Source organism: Trachemys scripta, chromosome 4, assembly GCF_013100865.1.
Source record: "Trachemys scripta elegans isolate TJP31775 chromosome 4, CAS_Tse_1.0, whole genome shotgun sequence".
Classification (NCBI taxonomy): Eukaryota; Metazoa; Chordata; order Testudines; family Emydidae; genus Trachemys; species Trachemys scripta.
Window position 1 is genome coordinate 97,319,897 of NC_048301.1, and position 23,160 is coordinate 97,343,056.

Genomic DNA, 23,160 nt, shown 5'->3' on the forward strand with positions numbered 1-23,160 from the left:
ATTATTGCACTTAGTCATTAAATAATAACATTAGGTATAAAGAAACCAGAACCTTCACTGCACAGTTTCTCAACACAACTCTGCCATATGTCAAAGCCATATATCTTACTTATTTATACAATTTTATATTTAAATTAACTAGTTTATAAGAAATTAAAAGGTCAGAGTTGAAAATGTGCATCTGAATTTGGTCCTTATTTACTGGATGCATATGCATTTGTGCAGGAGTTGGAATGGAAAAGGAGTGTTATAGAGGTGAGCAGTCAGTGACTCTAGTTGGATATTGTGAAGCTTGAGTGGTAAGGTTTGTAAATTGAGTTTGGTGTGGCTATTAAGGTTTCTTAAAGTGTTGATCTCAGTTTTTAGCATCTGCGTCAATGGAAAATGCACTTAACTCAAAAAATTCTAAATAAAACACTAAGTTTTAAGTATAAATGTCAGTTTAATGTTGGATGTGGTTAAAGGGGAGGGCATGAAGGGTGGTAGTCCTGGGAGCATAGAAGAGGCAGGGTCAACGGATGTTGGTTGATGGGACAGCGGCAATGAGGTTGTTGGCCTCAGCAAGAGTCAAGAAAGAGAGGAGTTGGGGGCGGGGGCAGGGTAGATATGGTGGTGTTGATGTAGCATAAGATTTGGGAGCCATGGAGCTGGTGGAGGATAGCAACAGAGATGAGTAGGCAAAAGGGAGTGTTGAGACACAGTGACACAGGCTATGGAAGCCTCTCCCCACAGTGGGCAGAACTTCCCTTTGCTGAGGGAATCCCCGACTTTTCTGTGGGGATTCCCAGCACAGAGAAACCCACCCAGGCAGGAGGAGATTTCACAGCACTTTCCTATGGAAGAGCACCTCCTCTGTCATGCACCATCAGTACTCCCCTGCTACGAACCATTAGAACCCTGCCCATTGGAGAAGGGAGACATATTATCAAGGGTCATATATAAAGTGCTGGGGGTAGCTTGCCCTCACTTCTTCTCACTGACAACATCTCTCATAACAAATGATAGGGTGACTTACTTTTTGAAAAAAAGATGTTTAGAATATGTGAACATTGATACTTGAATGTCATATTACCAATGTCATGGTAATGTTTGGTTCAATAAAAGATATTACCACATCCACCTTGTCTTTCTCATATTACTAACCTCTCCTTCACATCCAAAACACAATGGGGGTTGGGAGATAGGGTTATAGAAACCCTTTGTGACGGGTTGGATCACAGAAACCCCCTTGGGAGCTGCCACCCGATGTGCAAAGACTACCCCTGCTTCTGTTTTCCCTGCCAGCTCAGGACTCCAACACCCTGTCTTGCTGAGCCAGACACTCCCGTCTGGCTCCAGACACAGATCCAGGGTCTGAATCTCCTGCCCCAAACCTGCAAGTTTACCTGAAAACAGCTCATAGAAGTGCGCTTGTCTTTAGCACTCAGATGCCCAACTCCCAATGGGTTCTAAACCCAGATAAATCCGTTTTACCCTGCATAAAGCTTATGCAGGGCAAACTCATAAATTGTTCGCCCTCTATAACACTGATAGAGAGATATGCACAGCTGTTTGCTCCCTCAGGTATTAATACATACTCTGAGTAAATTACTAAATAAAAAGTGATTTTATTAAATACAGACAGTAGGATTTATGTGGTTCCAAGTAGTAACAGACAGAACAAAGTAAGTCACAAGCAAAATAAAATAAAATGCGCAAATCTATGCCTAATCAAACTGAATACAGATAATCTCACCCTCAGAGATGCTTCAGTAAGTTTTTCTCAGACTGGACACCTTCCAGGCCTGGGCACAATTCTTTCCCCTGGTACAGCTCTTGTTGCAGCTTAGGTGATAGCTAGGGGATTCTTCATGATGGCTCCTCTCCCTCTCTCTTCTGTTCTACCCCTCTATATATCTTTTGCATAAGGCGGGAACCCTTTGTCCCTCTGGGTTTCCACCCCCCCTCACTGGAAAAGCACCAGGTTAAAGATGGATTCCAGGTCAGGTGACATGATCACATGTCACAGCAAGACTTCATTACTCACTTGCCAGCACACACATATACAGGGAGACTCACAGGTAAACAGCCATCTGCAGACAATGGGAGTCATCATGATTCCACAAAAAGAAGAACAGGAGTACTTGTGGCACCTTAGAGACTAACAAATTTATTAGAGCATAAGCTTTCGTGGACTACAGCCCACTTCTTCGGATGCATATAGAATGGAACATATATTGAGGAGATATATATACACACATACAGAATGACAGGTTATAAATTTGTTAGTCTCTAAGGTGCCACAAGTACTCCTGTTCTTCTTTTTGCGGATACAGACTAACACGGCTGTTACTCTGAAACCTGTCATTCTGTATGTGTGTATATATATCTCCTCAATATATGTTCCATTCTATATGCATCTGAAGAAGTGGGCTGTAGTCCACGAAAGCTTATGCTCTAATAAATTTGTTAGTCTCTAAGGTGCCACAAGTACTCCTGTTCTTCTTTTTGCGGATACAGACTAACACGGCTGTTACTCTGAAACCTATCAAGATTCCAAACCATCATTAATGGCCCACACTTTACATAATTACAATAGGCCCTCAGAGTTACATTTTATATTTCTAGTTTTAGATACAAGAGTGGTACATTTATACAAATCAGATGATCATACTCAGTAGATTATAAGCTTTGTAATGATACCTTACAAGAGACCTTTTGCATGAAGCATATCTCAGTTACGTTACATTCACTTATTACCGTATTTTCTCTAAAACTATCCCAGTTACATTATATTGACTTATTATCAAGTTTTTATAAAACCATATAGACTGCACAACGTCACACCCTTAATAATAAAAATAAGCAGTCCCATGTTATGGAACTTCAGATTTATGATCAATAATTGGAATCCCAAACTTCTGGATCAGTACTTATGTAATAAAAATATAAACAACTATCAGATGCAGGGCCAGATGTTCAAAATCTGGCATCACATTCTGCACTCCTAATTGTTTGTATCTGATACTTTAACAACACCGCACAAATCTTGTGATTCTGTCCAAATATGGTTCTCTTGCCTTTTCCTCTTGCAATGTCCCTGGACTCTGTGTAAGGACTCTGAGCCATATCTCTCATTTTTCACATCCATGATCATCCAAATATTTGGCTGTTTATGATCACCCTGAGGTTGCTTTCAAGAATCAGACTGCTCACATGGATGCATCAGTTCCCCAGTTAATGCTAAAGTTCATTTTGAGTATCACTATTGCACCTGCTTTCTGGTTGTTGCCGATGTGGTGTTGGTTATTTCCAGAATTTTGGCCACTGTGTGAGCCAGAGTCTAACTTGGTGTCCATGTTCTCATGCAGCACATTCTCATTTTGTTTGTGTGCGGAATTCCTTTCTTAATTCAACAGCCAAATGAAGACACTCCGAAGTAACAATTTCTTCTTCTAATTCCTTTCTATGTTTGACTTTCCAAGATGGTAGAATATTGGTATACATGTGGCTCAAACATTAGTATGTCTTCATGTTTGATTTCAGACAGTACAGAAACCAATCCTTCTCCTTTACTTTGGATGCTAGTCCTGGGCATGATGTTAAACTGCATCCTCCGCTGCCTTGAGGATACTTCTTCGTTGAAGAAAGGCTAAGGGATCACCCCAACAGAAAAGGCGCTCACACTGAAGCAATAGGCAGTTAGCAACTCTATTTAGGTTGCTCTCTGGCAGAAGCTACCACCTCTGTGTCGCTGCACGTCCAGACTCGCTCTGGGCTTTGGATTCTGGCTCAGTGGTTTTTAAGTGGGGATGACAGATCTATGGCAGCTGCTCCTCCATAACTTTTCCTGGGCATATGCACTGAAGATCTTGACAAGATGGTTGCAGGGATCCAAGAAAGGCATAAGGGCCATGGGGCAGCTACTCTGTGCACAGTAGAGAAAGATTTGGTGCTTTCATCCACGTTTGCAGATTGAATAGGAAGTCATTGAAATGTTTTCCAGTAAATGAATGTGAAAGGAACAAAATGCAATAAAAAATGGAGCATTTCCCTTTAGCATTAATTTTGTTCATGTTTTTCAGCAAACCATGGTTCTGCCTTCCCCCTATTTTATTTTCCTCCCTCTTCCCCCAGAGCCTTTTGTTGTTTTTACTCCCCCACCTCCAAAACCTTTCTGTCTTAGCAATCATGTGGTTGTAATATAGTGTGATTAGTGTCTGTGTACTACTGCACTTTAGTGACTGACCACCAAAAAACAGAAGCCCTACTTACTACTGAAAGCTAAAAGCTTGACCCTTTGGAGCTAATGGAACAAAGTTCTAACCTAGATGGCACATATCTGTGGTTTACCTGGCAACCACAATGTATATGCAGCCATTAATATGTGAAAACTATCGTTGCAGCTGATGGTCTTGGCTCTCAACTAAGCCCTATTACTGCCACTCCTGAGAAACCCAGAAGGGTCTTTCCAGAGCAGTGAGAGACTCTCTCACCTATGGTCTAAGCACGCTCCCTTACACAGTTCCCAAACCCTGATAGAATAGGAGCAAAAAAAGATGAGATTGAAATACAGGTTCACCCATGTAATAGGTAATTTAATTTACTGTTAGATCTCCATGCAGACCCCGCAACTTGACGTTTACACTATTAAGAACTGAAGTAATATTCCACATTTCTAGCCACTGCATTAGTCTCACAAATGCTCTTTTGTTTTAACAGTGCCCCGACAGCAACTTGATCTTTGTTCTAAAATAATAATTGCTGACAGTTTCTAATCTGACGTCATGTTTTGTCCAGTCTCCTATTATAGTGCCTTCTTTTACTTGGCGCATATTGAAAATGTTCTTGCACTGAAGGGAACAGGTGATATGTTCCTTGAGCTATTTTCCAGTGCCTGCTCTTTGATGCCGATATTTCTTGTTTGTGTCTCCTCCAGGAGACATTTTCAGTTCCTTCCCTTTTGTCAGTTTAATAAGAAGTGACATGATAAAAACTGGTGGTGATCAAAAGGCTACAGTATATCAGTTTGGCAAGAGATGGGATTTTATGGTATATAGTTGTACTTGGCTATTCATCATGTGATGCTTTCAATAGAATTCCCCCTCTCCACCCCACCAAAGAGCAGAAAGAACAGTCTCAAATAAAGTAAGATTTATGTAAGACAATACAATTATTCCAGATTGTATAATGGTACAGTAGAATCTCAGAGTTACTAACACTTTGGGAATGGAGGTTGTTCATAACTCTGACATGTTCGTAACTCTAAACAAAAGGTTATGTTTTTTCTTTCAAAAGTTTATAACTGAATATTAACTTAATACAGCTTTGAAACTTTACAATGCAGAAGAAAAATGCTGCTTTTAACCATCCTAATTTAAATGAAACAAGCACAGAAACAGTTTTCTTACCTTGCTAAATCTTTTTTTAATTTTTCCCTTTATTTTTTTAGTAGTTTACATTTAACACAGTACGGTATTTGCCTTTGGGGGGTGGGGGGGTCTCTGTTGCTGCCTGCTTGCATACTTCCAGTTCCAAGTAAGGTGTGTGGTTGACCGGTCAGGTCATAACTCTGAGGTTCTACTGTATTCTGCTTTGTTATTTAACAGATCTCTTTCTTGTTGTTCAACTCAATATTATCACAGCAAAACCTTTATTTAAAGCCCTCTTCTGTTAAGCCACTACCTTCCTTAAATGACTACCCCAACAGTATTCCCCAGCATTTTTACTGTTCCAGAACCTGTATTGAGACCCCCCTCTCCACCACAATTAACCCCTGCCCCCCGAGTTGATCCTGGATGCAGCATCATGCTTTTATAGGAAGACTGAGCAGCTTTGGATTTCAACACCCATAAGGAACATACAGTTTATACACATTGATTCTGCAAACGTTCACACCAGACATGCCAAACCCATGAAAAAAATGCAGAAATTGGGCTTGTTTTTGGCTTAATTGGCTTGTGAGTTGGCTAGTTTTTGGCTTGTAGCTTTTTGCTTGTTGTAGCTTGTTACTTTTTTTTTTTTTTGGATCGGCTCCCGGCAAGCAGGGGCAAGGGGGAGAGAGAGTCAGGGCATGTTTCAGTACCACTTCTCTTCCTTATCTAAAATGTTTGATAAAATTTGTCAAAATTAACTTGACTTTAATCTTCCACTTCAGACTCCTGACTCAAATTAAAGCCTCCAGTCTCTCTCCTTTTGTGGTATGGGTATGCAGCAATGCCTGAAAACCTGGAAAATATCCCATCAAGAGATAATGCACCAGCGCCAAGAACAAACTGAAGAGTTAGTTATGGTATGTAAAAGTCATGTCATTGACCACTGTGTGTGTAATGTACATTAACAGTGTCAACATGGCCTAAAGGTCATGTAACAATCTCAAAATGTAACGTGCAGTTGCTACAGTAGTCAAACATTTGGTTTAACCCTGAAATAGCTTTTCCTTCCACTCATTCCCTTACTGATGGAAATATTTATTTGAAATTTTTGTTCATGTACTCAGGCTGTGATTGCCATGGAAAAATTAATTTTAGAAAGGTATTTGAGAACATCAATGGCTATTTCAACTGTTATTAGCTACCGCATGGCTAATCAAATATTGGCATATCGGACACATTTCTGTTGGCATAAGTTTAAAAAAAAAAAAAAAATCTGCAGCTATTTCCCAGGATATTTAATGTGTTTTAATCCACAGAATACATGTACTCAGATTTTTGTCATGTCAGTGGATTTTTCCATTTTTGCTACCAAAGTAAAAATAATGAACATTAGTACTTGTGGCACCTTAGAGACTAACAAATTTATTTGAGCATAAGCTTTCGTGGGCTACTGCCCACTTCTTCGGATGCATAGAATGGAACATATATTGAGGAGATATATATACACATACAGAGAGCATGAAAAGGTGGGAGTTGTCTTACCAACTCTGAGAGGCCACTTAAGTAAGAGAATAAAACTTTTGAAGTGATAACCAAGATAGCCCAGTACAGACAGTTTGATAAGAAGTGTGAGAATATTTACATGGGGAGATAGATTCAATGTTTGTAATGGCTCAGCCATTCCCAGTCTCTATTCAAGCCTAAATTGATTGTATCTAGTTTGCATATCAATTCCAGCTCAGCAGTTTCTCCTTGGAGTCTGTTTTTGAAGCTTTTTTGTTGCAAAATTGCCACCACAGGTCTGTCATTGAGTGACAAGACAGGTTAAAGTGTCTCTTTTTTCTCTTACTTAATTGGCCTCTCAGAGTTGGTAAGACAACTCCCACCTGTTCATGCTCTCTGTATGTGTATATGTATCTCCTCAATGTATGTTCCATTCTATGTATCCAAAGAAATGGGCTGTAGCCCACGAAAGCTTATGCTCAAATAAATTTGTTAGTCTCTAAGGTGCCACAAGCACTCCTCGTTCTTTTTGCGGATACAGACTAACACGGCTGCTACTCTGAAACCTGTCATAATGAACATTGTCACTGTCAATAAGGTAAATGATACCCTAGCAATTCGCCTATAGGCTACAAACAACAAAACTTTATTAACTGTTGTCACAAAGGAGTCAGTTTGAAAATGTGCACTTCCTCTATCCTAGGGCATCAATCCTATGCTCCCTCTGTGCTGTTCAAACACTTCCTGAAAACACAATTCTTCTGCTAAGCTGTTCCACTTTCCCCCCTTTCCTCTCCTCCTCCCTCACCCCCCCCCCCCACCTCCCCAAGATGTGTACTTCATCGTGAAATGTCTTCCGGTGTTCTGCATGCCTGAATTGTTTTGTCTGTCTGAATTAGACTTATAAGATCCTTGAGGTAGGAACAATGTCTCCTTATCTGATTGTACAATGCCAGGAACACTGGATGACTTTTAAAAATAGTGACACATATATATTTAATACATATAATCTGTCTCAGACACAGTTTCTCTTCCAGCTACTGAAACTTTCTACAGGAAAAACAATGATCATTCCATTTATCAGATGTCAACAGCCCTCCTGATTTTTTACTAATTTCAGTCTGAGTCACATGGGGATTTGGGGGGGAGGCTTTAATTTGTTGTGTTCTCACATATGTGGTGGTCCCAGTTATTCCATATTAGAAACAGAGTTTAAATTCACTTTTTGTGTCTGTTTTTCTTCTTACCAACACTGGTGAGTGAAAGTGGACAATGGAGATCAAAGGCAGATAGATTCATGTAGCCACTGACAGATTAAGCCTCGATCCTGATAATCAGCACCCAAACAGAACAATGAGTCAGTGCTGGCATGAAGCAGGTGTCAGAACAGCAAACCAGTGATTTTGAGCTGGCTCATCTCTTGTGAAGATGATCAAAGACTCAAGAGAGAGAAAGATAGCTTTTTCCCATCCACCCTGACACGTATCTTGGAGTGGATTGGGAGGAAGAGTCTAACTGGGTTTTGAGGAATCTAGGTCCCGTTTCGCCTTAATCTACTCTGATTGTAGGTGATGATGATTTCATGTGTACATGCTTCACTCTGATTAACTATATTATGTTGTTACTGTAACCCTATTATCTTGTTACTGTAGCCCTTTTCCTTCCTTTCCTTGTCTGCACCTTGTTTTGTTTATGACCTTTACTTGTTTTGTAATGTCTGAATTTAGATTCTAAATTCTTTGGACTGCCTTGGCTTGTTTCTGCAAGGTGCCTAAAACATTGTCAGATGCTCAGACATAATAAAAGCTGAAAGGTAATATTCTTCATTAGTTTTTTTAAAAAGTTTTGTGAAATGAGTGGCCAGCTCAAACTGCAAATCGTAAGTGAGACAAAGATCAGGGATGTTTGGATTAAGGGCTTTGGTTTGGTCTATTACAAGGATAAGGAGCTATTTTGTAAAATTGGGATCTGAGTCTGGATTTCAAACACTCTCAGAGTTTGACATATTATTATCTCTATTAGAAACTAGATTAACAGTATAGAGGAAAGAGGTTAACATGAAACCAACAGAAAGTAGGCTGAACTCTGACCACTTAAAATATTGCTAATATTTCTGAGTATATTTCAAGTTGAATATCAAAGTTCTCTTTATCAGACACAGCCAAGTTATTTTCAGCTTCCAGAGGTGGGTACACTGTCAAGTTTATACTTTAATTTCCAAATTTGGAGTTGCTATTTCCAAGATGCTACATACTTGTCTGTTATAGGAATCTCCCTTCCACTTTTTCAAAATGTGGGTCAGCTAGTAATATGTAATTGAACCCATATTCCAGGATAGTGGATGCCTTAAGAATAAGTCTAACAGTAATAATATTGCCCTTCTCAATAGCAGTTTCACAATGGGGTTTCTTGCACTTTCTTCCATGTTAGCTATATGGGTGTGACCGTTCTCACGGTACCTAGGACTGCGAGTCACCTTGTTACCGCTTGCTTCTCTAGCGAGAAGTAGCTTTGCTCATGGTGGCTGAGTGTTAGCTCCTTAACACCGCCAGACTGTTAGCCACTCAGACACTCTTCTCTGGCCTATCCCAGTCCCTGAGTCCCTTTAAAGCATTCCTTTGTGATATCCAGCCCCTAAGACTGGCTGCTCACAGAAATCCCAGATCCCTTGCCCCAAAGGAACAGTGTACCTCAGTTTAGTAGTTTTACCTTAAATCTCTGCTCCTGTAAAATCACCCAGCAATTGTGAACATTACAATAAAAGGTTTATTTAAGAAAGATTCCACAAGAAAAAAGAGAGTGGTGGGAACAAATGGTTACAATACAAAACAAAATCCTAAAATGTGTACTAGAGCCTGTATTTTATTAATAGTTACCTTTCCTATCTAATAGAGTAGTTTTTTCCCAAAGGTCTGTCTGGCTTCACAGGAACCAGCATCCAAACTTTCATGAAAAACACCTCCACTCCACAAGATGTTTCCTCAGTGAATAGATGCAGAATGCCTCTTCCCACTCAGTGTTACACGGAAACCATCTATTATTTCTATTAATAGACAGGACAATCCCCTGTCCCTCGTTGTTATTGTTTTTTACCTCCTAATGGCTTTGATTGGTTGCAGTTGCAGTGGTTTTCCACTGATAGTCTTAGGATGAAGCAACACTGAACAATTGAGCCTTGCAGAGTGACAACTCCCTTCTGTTTGAATGGGCCATCACCAAGACATATTGGGTATGTCTACACAGCAACTAGACATCCACAGCTGAACCAGGCTTGCAGGGCTTGGGCTGCAGGGCTGTTTCATGGCTGTGTAGACTTCCAGGCTCGGGCTGAAGCCCAGGCTCTAGGACAGGGGTTCTCACAACAAAATGTTTGGTGGCCTCAGAGTGCGGACACCAACTCTTGCTGGTGGCTGCTTTTACAAATTTTCCTAAAATACTTAATTAACTTTAGGAAAAGCAAATAAATATGCACAAATGCATGTCCAAATCATTGTAATTTTTGTTTTTTGCAGACTCGATAAAAATAGTGTAAGGTTGTATTTTGGTGCCTCGGCCCCTGCTGCCTCGCCCGGCATCCCACAGATCCCCCTGACCCCCCCCTGCCCCCCCCCCCCCCCGGGCCCCCCTCCCCCCCCCCCCCATTGCCCTAAGCTCCCTGCTGCGGCTTCGCACCCCAGGCTCACCCCACTCCTTGCCTCTTGACAACAGCGCCCGGTAAGGAGAGCTCTGATGAAGCCCCGAGCCAGAGATCCACGGCTCTGGGGGGCAGGTGAAGCCCGAAGCCCTGCCACCCCAGGGTGCTGAAGCTAAGGGAGGAGGGCTGGAGCATGAGCCCACCAACAGAGCCCCAAGGCTGAAATGGGGGGCTGAAGCCCATCCCCGGAGCCTCTGGCTGAGCCAGGGGAGGAGGACTGAGGCCCACCCCCTGAACTCTGTGGCTGAAGATGGGCGGGGGTGAGGCTGAAGCCCACCCTTGGAGCTTCTGGGCGCTGCAGGGAGGGGCCTCTGCTTTGGCCCCTCCTCCATCTCTGCCAGGAGACTGTCATAGCTGCAGGAAATAAAACCTTGTGGCTGCATTTGAGAAATGCTGTTCTAGGACTATGCAGGGTGGAAGAGTCCCAGAGCTCAGGCTCCAGCCTGAGCCCCGAAGTGTATACAGCAAGAAATAGCCCCACAGCCTGAACCTGAGTCAGCTGGCATGGCCCAGCCAGGGGTTTTTCTTTGCTGTGTAGACATACCCAGAATCCCCCGGTGACTAACTTTTACTCCAAGATCAAAAATATACTTTCAGTATAGTTATATTCTTCCTTAAATATTACCCATACGTGACACCTCATAGTGATTGAGTCGTGATAGTTCTGAGCTTTCTGTGGATTCCTTTCATATTACTTCCTATAGATAAATAGCCTGCAAGACATATTTGGTGTAGTGAGACTGTTAGGTCTGAGACATTTGTAATGAGTTTGTGCAGAACAAGGGACCCTTTGCCCAAGAGCCCTTTGTGTCACAATAGGCCACTGATCTGATCTAGAATGGCAATGCCTTGTTACAGCCTTGTGAACAATATTTATTCCCAATCCTATCTGTAGCTACGAAGGAAATTCCAGTGTTGGGTCTGAAATGCACGTTCAAGTTTTCCTAGAACCAAACCCCTCCTATTGTGTATTTTGGATGTTTTTCAAACCACGAACCATGCAGCCAATAGATCTGTTCTAGTACACACCCAGGGAAGCAACAAAAATGAAAAGAGAAGCACCCATAACTTTAAAAAACCAATCTGGGCCCAAATCTCTCTGTCTCTCTTCTGCTTTAATAAAACACTCCACAAGAGTAATATTACACAAGGATTTCACCTTTCTATCTCTTGGAAGGAGTTCTATACATAAATTAACTACTGTATGCATTTTTACAGATAGTATTAACATGGTCAAAAACACTTATGGTCCTTGCTCCAATGAACACTGAAACGTCTCTTAAAGGCTCAGTTGGCTGGATTTATAATGCTGGGAAGGAATATTAATATTTTACTCTACTAATATGGTTTTCTTTTTAAATGCTCTGATTTTCAGTGTTTGAGTTATATTGCTGACCATGCAGGAAGTTTAAGTAAGTATCAACACTGTATTTCAAAACAGCTATCCTATTTTTTGGTGCATTTATGGTGCGTATTTGTTTTGTTTTTACTTTAAAAATATTTAGCCACTGGCATAAATGGGGGTAATTCTGCTGAAGCCAACTTGTGCCTGCTTATGCCAATGGTAAACTTGGCCCATTTTTTTATATTTATTTACTTTTTTAACGGACTAGATTGTTTTTAACAATAGTGGATTGATGTATCATGGGGATATTTAGCAAAGCTATGGGCCACGTTCTCATTTACATTAAGTCGCCATTATACCCCTGATGTTAATGTAATTTACACCCACTTTAATTCCCCTTTACACAGCCAGAATAGTGTGAAGGGGTTTTAGTGGAAATGAGAATCAAGCCCTATGTTTTGCATACTTATATTATCCTTCACATATGCCTTCAGGGAATAAAGAAACACAATTCATAGTTGAAAAACATAGCTGTGAAGAAGTTTGACAACAGGTATTGAATTAAAGGGTCAGAGGAAGTATGATCTCTTGGCTAACTCACAGGTTTAGGAATCAGGAATGAAACTCTACCTCTGCTGAAGTCAGTAGCAAAACACCCATTGACTTCAGTAGAGTCAGGATTTCATCCCCAGGTGATTTACTTTTGAAGCAGTCAGGAATAGAATTTAGCCTCTGGTTTGAAACTTTTAGATACCTCTGACCTAATTCTCAGAGTTTCCATGAGCACCCTCAGCTCTGTGTAGCCAATGGGAACCTTTCAATGGCAATTAGATCAGGCCCTCAGAGCCGGAGATACTCCAGAGTTTCACATAACAGGGCTTTTTGGAAATTCAGAGTTTAGCTTTACACTGACAGATATCAAGCTTTGCTGAACCATTTGTTCTTTCTCCCCTTCTCTGTTCAAACAAAGTCAGCAGCCACATGAGTTCTGTTCAGATTTTGCACTCGTTGCACTCCACATGAGCATTTGCAGTATGTTTCAGCCAGACTGAGACGCTGTATTGGCTCTTTGAAGTTATACATTCTAGAAAATAAACTGGTGTCAGAAATTAGTATGAAACCCTGCTGGGTAATCTTTCATTTTGAAGGACTAATTATGTTGCTTTCAATTTACAATTATTTAGCTCGCATATTGTTATACACATACAGGTTAATCATAGAGTATGGGGGAGGGAACTGCAGTCATTTAATGAATCCTATCTACTTTACAGCAGTACTCCCATTTTAGAATCCAAGATCATATCTCCTAAGGTCCTAGTACATCAAACCTACCTGTGATTGTTCTGAATCTGATGAAGCAGAGTATTCATGCATTGCAGAAAGGAGTCAGCCAGAGACTCCAGCCAGTAGGAACAGATGCATCCAAAGCGGGGACTGCTGCATTGGTGTCTGTGTGTGTGTGTGTGTGTATAACAAGGCTCAGCTGGGGCTATCCCTCCCTCCAACTCCTCCTGGATCCAGAGCTGTACAGGGGAGACTTTACCCACAAACTTTGGGGGCACTAAAACCCAGGTGCTGCCTTCCTTTGTCCCCTCACCTTGTGGCCTGGGAGGAAAACTGCACAGAGGAACCACTTAGAGACTCCAGCCCTATGAACAGAAGCAGCCAAAGCAGGGACTGCTGCAGCTAGAGGGAAGAAGCTAAAATGAGGCCCAGCCAGTGGCAGAGTAAGGTTTTGCAACCAGGGAAACAATGGGTCATTGATGGTGCCTCGCTATTCAATAGGTGCTATAATGGTTCCCAACCAGGGGTCTCGGGCCCCCTACGGGGCTGCAATCAGGTTTCGGGGGTCTGCCAAGCAGGACCAGGATCAGACTCACTGATAGGGTGACCAGATGTCCTGTTTTTAAAGGGACAGTCCCATTTTTTGGGACTTTTTCTTATATTGGTGCCTATTACCCCCTACCCCAGTCCCATTTTTTCACAGTTGCTATCTGGTCACCCTACTCACTGGGGCCCAGGGCAGAAAGCCGAAGCCCCACCACATGAGGCTGGAGCCCAGATCCCTGAGCCCTGCCACTCGGGGCTGAAGCCTGAGCAACTTAGCTTCACTGGGGGCCCTGTGGTGTGAGGCCCCAGGCAATTGCCCTGCTTGATATCCCCTAATGCTAGCCCTGGGTTTTATATGCAGAAAATGTTGTGACACAAGTGGTCCGTGGAGTTTTTATAGCACGTTGTGGGGACCTCAGAGAGAAAAAGGTTGAGAACCCCTGCTGTAGACTACACTGCCACCTCCTTGCCCTGCTGAGGGGATACTGACCACCTGCAGCAGCACCCTCCATTCTGGCACCGCAACCCTAATCCCAGCCTGGTGCAGAGGAGAGCATGGGGTGGGGGGGGACTGGAGGGCATGTTTACCCAGCACTTCCCTGGAAACTGCAGCTCCTGTCCTGCAGGACTGGGCCAAACACCGCACTCCAGGTGTTGTGACCTGGCACATGGGATCACAGCACCATTCAGATTTGGCCCAGCCACCCCTCTTTTATGAGAGAGAGGCAGCCAAGCCACATTTCAGGGAGTAGCATTGGGACCTGGCACATGGGGTCACAGCACCTACCCCCACCTGTGACTGATTAGCAGCATTCCATTTGAGTGGTAGGGCCTGATGAAGAGTCCCTGGCTGTTATAAAGGCCAGCAAGAGCTCAGTTAAATGGAATGCTGACTCCAAATAGGGCCAGGGAGGGAAAAATGGAAAGGCTCTGACAGACATTCCCTGTGTTAGCTTTGGGGGGGAAGCTGGACTGAGACTGAGTCCAGAAAAAGAGCAGCCCCGTGAGTCAGCACGCTCTAAAGGAGTAGGAGACACTGAGCACGGCCCAGGAGAGGGGTGGAAGACTCTTTTGAAGAAGAAGACAGCCTCTCAGGTGAGGGCAGAAAACTCTTGTGGGTTTGGAGTCCATTTGAACTTTGATACCCTAGAAGGGGTGGGCTTTTCTCTTCTGACAACCAGAGGGCTAAGTCACTGCAGCAACCAAACTGTGCACGAAGGCTGGAATATCTAACCAATGTGAGGGGAAACTGAGGCAGCAGAGGGCCTGAAGGCAATCTGGGTAAGTGGTGCTGCTACACTAATTATCTATGATTACATTGGTGCTATGAAATATATTTTGTAAAAGTGATGAAACTTTAGTGATGTGAGAACTTGTTGGAGTCTCTTTCCTGCGAAGTGGGTAGAGACTGCCATTTCATGTGTGTGAATTTTTGTTATGTTGTCCATTCTCTGACTGACTTTTGGGCATGTCCATTACCAAATAGCATATGGAAGGGGAACCCAGCAGAGGGCAGTACTTGAAGGTCTGATGCTGTGACACAATTCCAGAATTACAGTCACCTGGAGACTCTTATTAGAAAATGTCGTTCTGTGCCCGTCGTTCAACACACTAACAGCCTGCAGCAGCGGTGGTACAAAAAATGGTGCATTGCTGTAACATTCTTTTGTAAGGTATAGTTGCTTTCTACTCTGGTTCTGATGCCAGCCAATTGTGTATTTGGAAACAGTCACTGAAGGATTTGCTATTTCTGTTTTCAACTTGCCTCTCTTTTCTGTAACTATGGTAAATGAGCAATTGAGTTCAATGGGAGTTGAGTGTACTGAGCACGAATCAGGGGACACTAAAATACTTGCAAGATTGAGCTCTACTGGCTGGAAGCTAAGGGCTCTCTTGATGGCTTTCTTTTTTTAATTTGCTGTTTATTCTGCTCAACAAGGTGAAGGAAAGGGATGGACAGTGTATTGTGTAAAATAAGTCAGAGTCTTCACTCAAAATAGAAGTTCTGGAGCAGGCTCTTCTTGGGAAAGCAATTGGGGAGATCAGGAGTTATGTTGTCTTCGGTCTCCTTTATGCAGTCCAGTAAAGAATGCATGAAATTAAGATAGCATTTTATCTATGCTATGTTGTGTTTCCCTTTTTTCCATAGACAAGCTAACAACTGTTTCAGGAAGATCTCATGATCTCTTATTAAAGGGGCTGGTCAGATATCAGCCGTGCAGCTGAATATCTCAAGTAACACTGAAAGAAGCAATCATAGTGCATTTATGAATGTTTGTTAGAGAGCTAGGTTGGTGTTGAGTAGGGTGACCATATTTCTGCAAGCAAAAAAGAGGATGGGAGGAGCCCCGCCCTAGCCCCACCCCCGTCCTGCCCTAGTCCCGCCCCTGCCCCTCCCACTTCCCGCCCCCCTCAGAACCCCCAAGGGGACAAGGGGACGCTCCTTGTCCCCTGACTGACCCCTCTTGGGACCCCTGCCCCTAACTGCCCCCCAGAACTCCACCCCCTACCTAAGCCTCCCTGCCTCTTGTCCCCTGACTGCCCCCTACTGAGACCCTCCCCCCATCCTAACTGGCCCCCTAGGACCCTACCCCCTACCTGTCCCTTGACTGCCCCAACCCTTATCCACACCCCCAGACAGACCCCTGGGACTCCCACGCCCCATCCAACCACTCCCCACCCCCTGACAGCCCCCCCAAACTTCCGACCCATCTAAACCCCTCTGCTCCCTGTCCCATTGACTGCTCCGATCCCTCTCCCCACTCCTGCCCCCTGACAGCCCCCCCACAACTCCCAACCCCCCCTCGCTCCTTGTCCCCTGACTGCCCCCTCCTGGGACCCCTGCTCCTAACTGCCCTCCAGAACCCCACCCCCTACATAAGCCTCCCTGTTCCTTGTCCCCTAACTGGCCCCTCCTGAGACCCCCCCCCACCCTAACTGCCCCCCCCGGACCCTACCGCCTACCTGTACCCTGATTGCCCAGAACCTTATCCACACACCCCCAGAAAGCCCCCCCGAACTCCCGACCCCCCCTCGCTCCCTGTCTCTTGACTGCCCCCTCCAGAACCTCCCTGGCCCCTGGCGTGCCAGGGAGGAGGAGCAGGGGGAGGAGCTCCAGACTGCCGGTGCGAACGGCTGGCTAGTGATCTGCGAATGCAGGGAGGGAGGGAGTGCTCTCAGCTGCAGGGGAGAGGAGGGGGAAGTGGAGGAGGGGCTCTCTCTGGCTGTCGGAGCCCCATGTAAATGGCACCATCCGGCCGGCTGCCCTGTTAGCTGCGCGCGCTCTGCATGGGGGGGAAGTCTGGACATTTACAAATTCCCCCCGGACGCTATTTTTAACTCTAAAAGCCGGACATGTCCGGGGGAATCCGAACGAATGGTAACCCTAGTGTTGAGCGTACTCAGGAGCTGGCCCTAAATATTCAGCTTTGAAACAAAAGTGAAGGGCTCTTGCATTTCTTCTTCATAGTGATGACCAAGTCTCAGCAAAACTCAGTACGAAATCTATGTATGCTGTAGAAATAGAAGTAACCCAAAAGCTCCTGCAGCTGTTGTGTACCACACTATTGCCCATTTTTGTTCTGTGAGTGTCTCTGGACAAGAAATGCTTCGAAACAAGCAGAGAGCAGAAATTATGTAAACAAGGGAAAGGAAGTACAGCTAAACCTATTTCTGCATCAAATTCCTGCATTACAACAGTGCTTCTTTTTTATTTCCAATCCCGATTTCCCAGACCGTTTCATATAGACTCTAAGTACACTTAACTATTTTCTGTGTAAAAATTCCACTGCCCTGAGAAGTAAAACAGCCAAACAGCAGCATGTGCCAAGCAAGTTGAAATTGTTAAAGCAGAAGCAATCTCAGATATTGGCATGGGAATTGAGGGCACAAATAGAAACCATAGTGAATAGAGAGAGAGCCTCTTTATTCACATCTGAATCCTAATTGCTGTGTGAAACGCTAAGGGGAAAGGGCTGCTCAAAGGTACTATAGGTTTTTTTCTCTATGCCTCCCTCCCCCCATTCCTTTTCTGGTCCATTAAAATCATAGAAGATTAGGATTGGAAGAGACCTCAGGAGGTCATCTAATCCAACCTCTGCTCAAAGCAGAACCAACCCCAACAAATTCATCCCAATCAGGGCTTTGTCAAGCTGGACCTTAAAAACCTCTAAGGATGGAGATTCCACCACCTCCGTAGGGAACCCATTCCAGTGCTTCACCACCCTCCTAGTGAAATAGTGTTTTCTAATATCCAACCTGGACCCCCACCCCCCCACTGCAAATCCTCCCTCACTCTTCTCTTCTGCAGACTAAATAAGCCCGGTTCCCTCAGCCTCTCCTCATAAGTAACCCCCCCAAAAAGAAGTCAGCTTTTCAAATGGCTAGTAAACCAAAGAATCGACTGCCTCTTGTCTTTTTGCAGAATAGATTTTTTATTTAAGAGTGTTTACTTGGAAAAATCTCATTCTGCATGAATGATTAAAGGGCCCTGGCTCTCACATGGGCTAAGGTCTCTATGTTCTAGTAGGTTTTGTTCATCTCTAACTTCTACCATCTGAGAGTGGGTAACATATTAAATACATTCATAAGGTGATGTCTTCATATTTGAAGGATTTATATATTTGGACCTTACTGTCCACTCAAATTACTCATGCAATAAAACCATAATATGATTTGGTGCATTTTTGTCTGTATTATTTCCCAAAGTCTGTCTGTCTCTTGTATGTGTTGCAGAAGAAAGGTACTATCAGTTCTGCACTTCTTTTGATGGCCATAGATTTATTGCAAAACTGGTGACCAGTAGATGCACAATAAGGTCTTGCTGTCTTGTTTTTTGTTTTTTTAATAATTAAGTGAATTGGTGTTTTGTGACCTCGAAAAAAGGTCCTACTTCATGTCAATAAATAGGACTGTGGTATGCAAATTAAGAGGTGGGCCCAACCACAAAGTGGAGCCAGAGGTCCAAACTTCCCCAGAATTCATCAGGGGAAAGTACTCACATGTAGAGACTTCGGGGTATACTCATTTCTAATGTAGTTGAATTGGAAAGGCTGGTTGACTTGCCACTCAAGCCACAATGCCACCATTCGCTAGCTGCAGTAGAACCTTAGAGTTACGAACACTTCGGGAATGGAGGCTGTTCATAACTCTGAACAAAACGTTATGGTTGCTCTTTCAAAAGTTTACAAGTGAACATTAACTTAATACAGCTTTGAAACTTTACTATGCAGAATAAAAATGCTGCTTTCCCTTTATTTTTTAGTAGTTTACATTTAACACAACTGTGCTGTATTTACTGTCTTTTTTGTCTCTGCTGCTGCCTGATTGTGTACTTCTGGTTCCAAACGAGGTGTGCAGTTGACTGGTCAGTTCGTAACTCTGGTGTTTGTAAGTCCCAAGTACAGTTTGTAGCTGTTTCTTTATATGGCAGCAGCAGAACAAGAAGACGGGGCTGTGTCCTGCATAGAGGTAGAACACAGAGCTCGGTCCACTACTCCTTAATGCAGCAGGAGCATGCAACACTGTGGAAATCTCAGGGTGGAGGGGGAGAGTCTGCACTATTGTAAATATATCTTAGTAGATGTAGCAAGAGTTTCAAATGTGGCTGAGCCCCAAATAACAGCTGCATATAAAAGTATTGCCATGAAGCGAGGAAGCAGATCTTTAACTCCCAAATAATATAGGTCCCTCTTACGCAGCCATTTAGACTGTGTCTTGGTGAATATGTGCAGATGACCAACATACTTCATATATTAGGCTGCTTTAGAGTTGGTTTATCACTAATTTCTGCATGATGGTGTCGATGCTGAAAATGTTAGGAGTTGCTCACCACTTTCTTGGCATGTCGTTCCTTGAAGCTTTCTGTTGTTGGTAGCAAACCCAGGAAAGAGATGCAGGAAGCTGAGTAATAATTTGCCAAATTACCAATGGGACAAGGAAATATTCTATTCTCGCGGGAACAATGGTTTCCTCTATTAATTACTCTCCTTAATGAACTTTAATTGTTGCATACCTGGGGTAAAATCCTGACATCGCTGAAGTCCATGGTAAAATTCCCCTTAACTTTAGTGGGGTGGGGATTTCACCCCAAGTCTTTCTGAAGATTGCTAAAATATTATACCTCTATCCCGATGTAACGCGACCCGATGTAACGCGAATTCGGATATAATGCGGTAAAGCAGTGCTCCGGGGGGGCGGGGCTGTGCACTCTGGCGGATCAAAGCAAGTTCGATATAACGCAGTTTCACCTATAACGCGGTAAGATTTTTTGGCTCCCGAGGACAACGTTGTATCGGGGTAGAGGTGTACTTGTTAAGTCGAGTTATAAGAACTGGTCATTCAAAACTAATGCCCAGTGGCGTATTGTAGTTGCTTTCCTTTTAGCAATATACCTTGGAACTATTCCTCCAGCCTCTTTAGTTTTACTATCCTTGGCAGCAGGACACTTAGTTTTGGAAGACCAGCCCCAACAGATAAGCTGTTTTAAGAGGAACATAGAGAAAGAAAACTAGAAAATTTTGGAAGCTCATAACTTACCCTATCTCTTGAGGGAAGGAAGAGGGGAACATAGTTTTTAGCTGACTTTTTTTTTTCTGCTTATTGATGATCCATATTTGAGCTGAAAGCCATCTGAAAAGGGACTTGATTGGTAGGTCAATAAGAAATATTCTGCTGTGGGTGTATGTGATAAGCAGAATACATAGCTTTTACAGGAATGTGATTGACAGTTAGATTTTTCAAAGGCATCTGGGCACCTAACCCCCATTTGTGCCTTTGGAAATCATCCCCCATTAAGGCTTTTGCTACCTGCATATGCATAACTATCAATTAGAAATCAAGTAATATTAATCTGACACCTAGGAGGAAAGCTAGCTCCAAATCAATTTCTTCCAGAGAAGAGAAATATTTGCATTTTCTCTCATTAGAAACAATACATATTAACAGCAGTACCATGATGGGGAAAATTACATCTGGAGATGTAAGGGACATCATAAACCATTCTTAATTTTGTGGGATTGTGATTTCACCAAAAAAAAATTTTTTTTTGTATCTCACCGCTGCCCATCTGTTATACCCTATGAATTTTTACTGTGACTTCAGACAAATAGGAGCAAATTATGAATGTAGTATATAGGAATTACTTGCAAGATTATCCACTTAATATTTTACTTTCCTAATGCAACAACATAATAGAAAACTGTTGTACTCCCCTACCACATATTATGGTAGTCGAATGTAATAATAGTCATGCATATAATGCTTTGCCTCCCAAAGGATTCTGAAGTCTCTTTACAAACTTCACAAAGATGTCATTGTGAAGCCTTTACTCAATTAAGCAAACATAATTCACATGAGTAAAGCTTTGCAGGACCGAGCCTTACTCAGAGACTCCTAGGGTATGTCTACACTGCAATTAAAAACCCATGGCTAGCCTGTGCCAGCTGACTCAGGCAGGCAGGCTAAGGGCTGTTTTATTGCAATGTAGACATTGGGGCTCGAGCAGGAGCCCAAGCTCTAGGACCCTGCAAGGTGGGTGGGTCCCAGAGCTTGGGCTGCAACCTGAGCCAGAATGTCTACGCTGCAATTAAACAGCCCCTTAGCCTAAGGCTGACTCAGCTGGCACAGGCCAGCCACAGGTATCTAATTGCAATTTAGACATTAGATTATCTAGTGATTCTAGTCTGACCACCTGTATGTTGCAGGCCTTCGAGTGTCACCCAGTTAGCTCTGTATTAAGCCCAGTAGTGTATGTTTGACTAATGCACGTCTTTCAGAAAGTCCTGGAGTCCTGCTTTGAAAAAATCAAGATGGAAACTCCATCACTTGCCTTGGTGGTTTGTTCCAATAGTTAATATCTCTCTCGGTTAAAAAACTGTGTTATTTCTATTTTGAATTTGACTGGCTTCAGCTTCCTTCCATTAATTCTTGTTATGCCTTTGTCCACTAGATTAGAGTCCCTTGGTACCTGGTATTTTTCTCCCAGTTATGATAAATTATACACTGTAATCACCTCTGAATTTTTTTTATAAGCTATACAGATTGAGCTCTCTCACTGAAAGGCAATTTTCCAGCCCCCATGTCAAATTTGGTGGCTGTTGTCTGCATCCTCTCCAATTTTTCTATACCATTTTTAAGTGTGGTTACCAGAACTGGGTGCACTATTCCAGTATTGGTATCACAACGGCAGTATGTTTTCTAATAAGATGGATGAACATCTGTGTACTAGTTAAAACCAGAGATTGGCCCAAGGCACAGAATATGGGTCCGGGTCTGAATTCTTCACATGTTTGGTATGGGGAAAGGGTTCAGCTCTGTGCTTTTGGTTCAACCTGTTCTAGAGATAAGAGCCAATTGTGCAGTCTGGATCCCATGCAGGGGAGTTCAGCTCTGGGGTTCTGGTTCAGTCCTAATTCTAGTCAAAGCTTCTGTGCCATAAAACACAAATTTACATCAGAAAATAAGTATTCAAAATATTGTAGTAAGCTAGCTAGTGCTTACATAAGTTTTGATCTAGTCTGTACAATATGATATGTCCTGATTCAGACTTTGACAATGTGGTTTGCCAATGGCATGTCTAGTATGGGAATAAAACAGCAAATAACACTTCCCAAGTCAAATTTGCCAATATCTAACTTAAACTCAGCCCAAAAGGACAGAGAGATTCTTGTAGTCTGGCTTCCAGCTCTGGTTTGGAACTGTTTCGCATTTATTTTGGTCAGTCCTACAGTCCCACTAAAATCTAGTCTGTCCTCATAAATGTGTCATCAAAATAAAGTTGTGGTGATGAGGACAACGCAAAAATGTTCCTCTCTGCTTGGCTTCAATATTCTGTGTGTCTGATGTATGTATTTAACTTACAGTTTTTCCTTTTGAACATCCATAGTTTGTTCAGTGGAGATGATAAAACCGCCTCCTTGAGTGACTGATTACACCTCCTGCTTTTAACCCAGACTTTATTGAGGTTGACATACACTGGGCCCAGTGGATTTGCGGTTTTACCCATCGGAAAGATTTTTGCATGTGAAGTCACATTTTTGCATAAAATTACAAATTCTCTTACATAAAAGAAACACATGTTTTATAAACATTGGAAGAACTTTCAAACCTCTTAGACATACAGCAGCCTTTAGATTACCTAAAATGCTGCTATGTTCTATAGGCTGTCAGCATTCCCAGATGGGGAGCCTGACATAGTCAGGATCAGCAGAGTGTAGAGAGTCTCAAACATGACCCATTACCCTGGCCGTACTTCTTCTGCTGGCAACAGGGAGGGAGGATGGCATAAAACCTCTATACCACTGAAATATCACTGTAGCATGGGTGATCCTGTGGGGTTGGTTAGACTGGTCTTAAAGGGTACTTTGTGCTTGAGGGCCAGTGCAAAGCAGCTGTGGCACAACTAGGGTTATGGGAAATTGTCTGTCATGTGAATT

At 43.0% G+C, this 23,160-nt stretch overlaps 2 long non-coding RNA genes across 5 annotated transcripts in view; one reads left to right on the top strand and one right to left on the bottom strand.

The window, feature by feature from the left end:
- LOC117877184 overlaps positions 1-13,664 on the bottom strand; it is a 62,538-nt gene extending 48,874 nt beyond the window's left edge. The window contains exon 1 of the long non-coding RNA XR_004645638.1: positions 13,229-13,664. This is a non-coding gene — a long non-coding RNA (uncharacterized LOC117877184). The remainder of the gene's footprint in view (positions 1-13,228) is intronic.
- Positions 13,665-14,629: 965 nt separating this feature from the next.
- The window catches only part of LOC117877189, a 240,668-nt gene continuing 232,137 nt past the window's right edge, over positions 14,630-23,160 (top strand). For all 4 annotated transcript variants that reach the window (XR_004645640.1, XR_004645642.1, XR_004645641.1 and 1 more), the window contains exon 1: positions 14,630-15,007. This is a non-coding gene — a long non-coding RNA (uncharacterized LOC117877189). The remainder of the gene's footprint in view (positions 15,008-23,160) is intronic.